Source organism: Chrysochloris asiatica, unplaced genomic scaffold (assembly GCF_000296735.1).
Source record: "Chrysochloris asiatica unplaced genomic scaffold, ChrAsi1.0 scaffold00247, whole genome shotgun sequence".
Taxonomy (NCBI): Eukaryota; Metazoa; Chordata; class Mammalia; order Afrosoricida; family Chrysochloridae; genus Chrysochloris; species Chrysochloris asiatica.
The window spans coordinates 1,189,030-1,193,304 of record NW_006408765.1 but is presented as its reverse complement, the minus strand read 5'-3'; the positions used below and the strand labels follow the sequence as shown (position 1 = coordinate 1,193,304).

At 35.4% G+C, this 4,275-nt stretch overlaps 1 pseudogene; it reads left to right on the top strand.

The window, feature by feature from the left end:
- Window positions 1–3,007: 3,007 nt before the first annotated feature.
- On the top strand, window positions 3,008–3,754 carry LOC102818209 (annotated as a pseudogene).
- The last annotated feature ends 521 nt before the right edge of the window (window positions 3,755–4,275 follow it).

Here is a 4,275-nt window from a genome sequence, read left to right as displayed (position 1 = left end):
TATAAGCCTACCCATGGGTACCCATGATGGTATTTGAAATACTAGTGGCATAATTTTTACTTTCATAATAATATCTGCTACCACAGTAAAATAAACTGATGGATGTTAATGGAGGCATGAAATAGGTACTCAATAAATGATTTTTAATAAATTAAGTGAAATTTGCCTATATATGTGATTTTCATTGCTAGAAATGTTATTTTTCTTCTTTGTCTGCTTTGGGCTTGGATTCAAATTGTTGAAAATTAAATGATCCATATAATTATAGGAATGACAATAAGAGACATAATTTATTGAATAGGTACTATATGTGAACGACTCTTCTAGCCTTTTAAATTACGAATTTCCTCATTTAGCATTAAAATACTCTTTTACAATATCTGCTACTAAGATTTAAACCAAAAAAAAGCAAGATTATGTGTTTTTCTATAAATGATAAATTAATCAGAATAAAATTATTTTATAACAGCACAGGTCTCATAACTGTGGGCCTATAGCCCATTCTGCCTAGAACTAGTATAATGTTGTTGTTGTTGTTAAGTGCCGTTGAGTAGGTTCCGACCTATAGCTACCCTGAACAGGGTTTCCGAGGCTGTAATCTTTACGGGAGCAGAAAGCCTCATCTTTCTCCCACAGAGCAGCTGGTAGTTTCGAATTGTTGACCTTGCGGTTCGCAGCCCTATTCGTAACTACTACGCTACAAGAGTATAATGTAGTAACTTAAGTTTCTGTATTCATAGCATGATTTCTGAACTTTGCCTTCATGTTTTTTTTTCTGTTTTAGAATGTACATTTCTAAGATTAATACCAATGAGAAGGAAAAAAAATCACGTAAAAATATTTTTGCAAATACTAGGTTCTCAAATGACAGAGCAATCTACATGCCGGTTGCAAATAATTCCTTTTACCAATGGAAGTACATAATTTATATTCTTTAACTCTAATATTAATGCTGATATTTTTATTTTAAAACTTTGCCTGAGTAATATTCCTGTGTAGTTCTGGCCATAGTCAGAAATATTGAGCTGCGGGAGAAAACAAAAATTAATAGTACAGCAAGATTTCCATGACAACAGCATGGCTTTATTACCACGATCTTACATACCGTTCTGCTTCTATAATTTCTTATACATTAAGAAGCATAAACACAGTACATGGTTCATTTAGTCTCAAATTTTTCAGTTGGATAAATTATCTAGATGACCCAGTTCATATGCATTAATCCTTTAGAGAAATAATTAAGTTTACTTTTTAAGAAGGACACATTTTCAGATTCTTTATCAGATCAATTTATTATTCTACCATGCTCCCAAAACATTCTTGTTCACTATAGAATCCAAAAGTAAACCAGAGTCAAATTAATCATGTTAGAAAGAAAAGAAATGCAAACAAATATCAATCTAAATAATATCACAGTTTTTTGTTTTGTTTTGTTTCATTTTTGCCATAAAGTCTCCCTTTCTTTTTGCCTGCCATCCTGCCCCACAATTCCGCTTACCCACCAAAGCTCATCATTTCTGTTGAAGTTAAACAGACTTAACTGTTATAGCTTATTAACATCTATTTTGGAAGATTTTAGTTAAAATTGCTTATTTTTAACCCTATAGGTGAAACTTTCATTTATTTTTGCATATTCTCTTTGGGGCACGTCTTAGGTATCTAATGCCATATTAACAAAAATACTGCAAGTGGATAGTTTTAATAAACAGGATTTTTTTCTCACTGGTTGGTACTATAAGTGTAATTAAGGATGCCAGCTTTAGGGAAAGTCTTTCTCTATATATTGGTTCTGGGGGAAAGTGGTTGTCCTTGCAGCAACTGTTTCTTAGCTTCTTGGAGGACTTCATGTGGCATGACATCTATCTTCCCCCATGTCTGCTTTTGGAATCTATCCATTTTATATCACAAAACATACTGTTTCAAAACACACCCCACAATAATACTGCATCATTAACAAAACAAAGAAATATATTTAAAAATGAGATTATAACCACCCATTTACAAAAACCCTGATGTGGTGCTTTAGGATAAGCACTGGACTGTTAACTGCAAGGTCAGATATTTAAATACAAAATCCATTCCTAGCAATCCCTATACAGGGTTGCTATGAACCAAAAGTGACTCTCCAACACTTAGCAACAACAACATAAAAAACCCTAACCCAAACCCACTGCCATCAAGTTGATTCCCACTAATAATGATTCTATGTAGGTATTCAGAGGCTTTAAATCTCTACTGGAGCAAAAAAAATTTTCTCTCTCTCACAGCTTGGTGGATTCAAACTGCTAACCTTGTGGTTAGCAGCCCAGTGCATAACCTACTAAACCACTGGGAGTTAGGACGTATAACAAAATATAACACATATTTTGTGAGAACATAATTCAATCCTTAATATGGTGCTGTGAATGCTGGTGTGGCATCGTAAGATAAGCATTTGAGATAGAGGTCTGTTTGACTTGAAAGGTAAGTGGTTCTAACTCACCAGCCATTCCTCGAAAACCCTATAATGGGTAGACTATGAGTCAGAACCAACTGTACAGTGATCACAGAGACTTTTAAAAACATATTGTTTGGGAAAAAAAACTGTGAATATACGAACTTGATCCCTAGTAGCAATACTTATTCACTTAAACTCACATGGAATTAATTAAACAAATTAGTTCATACAATGTACATTATGGCAAAATTGATGCTTTTGTTATCTGAATATGTGTTGATACTTCAAAATTATATTTAATGCCAGAATATTTTAAAGAGTGATGATATAGATCTCTCTTAAGATTAAATTATATACATCCAAGATGGCAGTGCCCTGTAGGCTAGAGGAACTATGAGATAAACAGTTGAGGGGGAGAAGATAGTGGTGATCATGAAAGACACCAAGTTAACAGGATTGGAAATAGAAGCATTAATTGTGCCCAAAGCAGTCTGGTAGTGGCACCAATGAAGAGGCTTTGGAGTCTTTATTGCATGTAGTGGAATTAGTGTAGCTCATCCATACAAAATAATGGCTCAAAAAACAAATATCAGGGAGCTCCTCTCCATGCTGATTCCTCCAAGCTGGGTGTATGCGTTGACATAAAAACTGTCATTAAAGAGAACCTCAGTTCTGACCAAGGGCCTATGCTTATAAAAACCTTGGTGGATTATTACCTGGAAACCAACTCTCAGCCAGTATTGCACATCCTGACTACATTGCAAAAGCCATATGATAGGTGCCTCTTGGACAAGATTAATGAACATGTGGCCAAAGTCAACTCTCATTTGTTCATCCTCTCTCTCTTGGGGTATGTGATCCAACTACAGTCACCATGGAAGCACAAGCTCGCTCAAGCACCTCTTTTGCCTTCTTTACTAAAATGTCTCAAGACTAATACTGATGTAGTAGTCTTCACAACAGGAATTTTAGTGTTGATAACCATGTTGCCAATGATTTCACAGTCCAGGAAACAGCACCTTAATGACTTCTTTGATATTTTTGGCCATCTTTAATCTTAGTGCCTGAAAAAACCAGGCCATGTGATAGACATCTGTCTTGTCCATTTCCATGCCAGTGTTTATGCTCTGTCATCATCTTTATGGAATGTGCCCTTGCAACTTTGTATCCTTTCTACATTCTCATTACAGTATGAAGGAAAACTTGGGGACTTTCGAAGAAGTAGTCAAGCCAATGATGGAGTACATGTGAATTCTTCTGGAATTAGTGACTGGATACAAGGACCATGAACTGGGCCCTCGAAGGTATAGAAACTAAATTATTAAGTGACACAGAATTATAAAGAATCTCTTGAGCAAGTGCAAATGTAATCTAGGAGATGTATCTATTGCAATATTAGTTAATACAGTTTTTCTTCAATTTAAGGAATCATTCCATTTTGAGGACTTATAGGGCACTGTATGAATTAAAAACATATTCCTGATACTTTGACTGAGAACTAATAACTGCTTTAGCTGAGAGATGGACTTTTCAGTGCTTGCCCTTCAGAACCTCAGGAAAGCTTGCTCCTTAGTGGACTAATTTTTCACAAAGTAGTAGTTGAAGCATATGGCTGAAAGCAAGTAAATTTTAGAAAGTCTATATATTGAGTGGTTGGAATTTTTAGGTCCCTTTCTTCATAGTGAATAGACAGGTGATGACCTTTCTCATTGAGGTCTCTGCAACAGTTCCCTGATATATTCTCCTGATTTGAGAATTTCAGGTTTGGTGGAGATTGGAGCTTAGCTGTAGCAACTGGAAAGGAGAAGCTCCGGTCCCTCTTCCCACTTTTCTTTGGC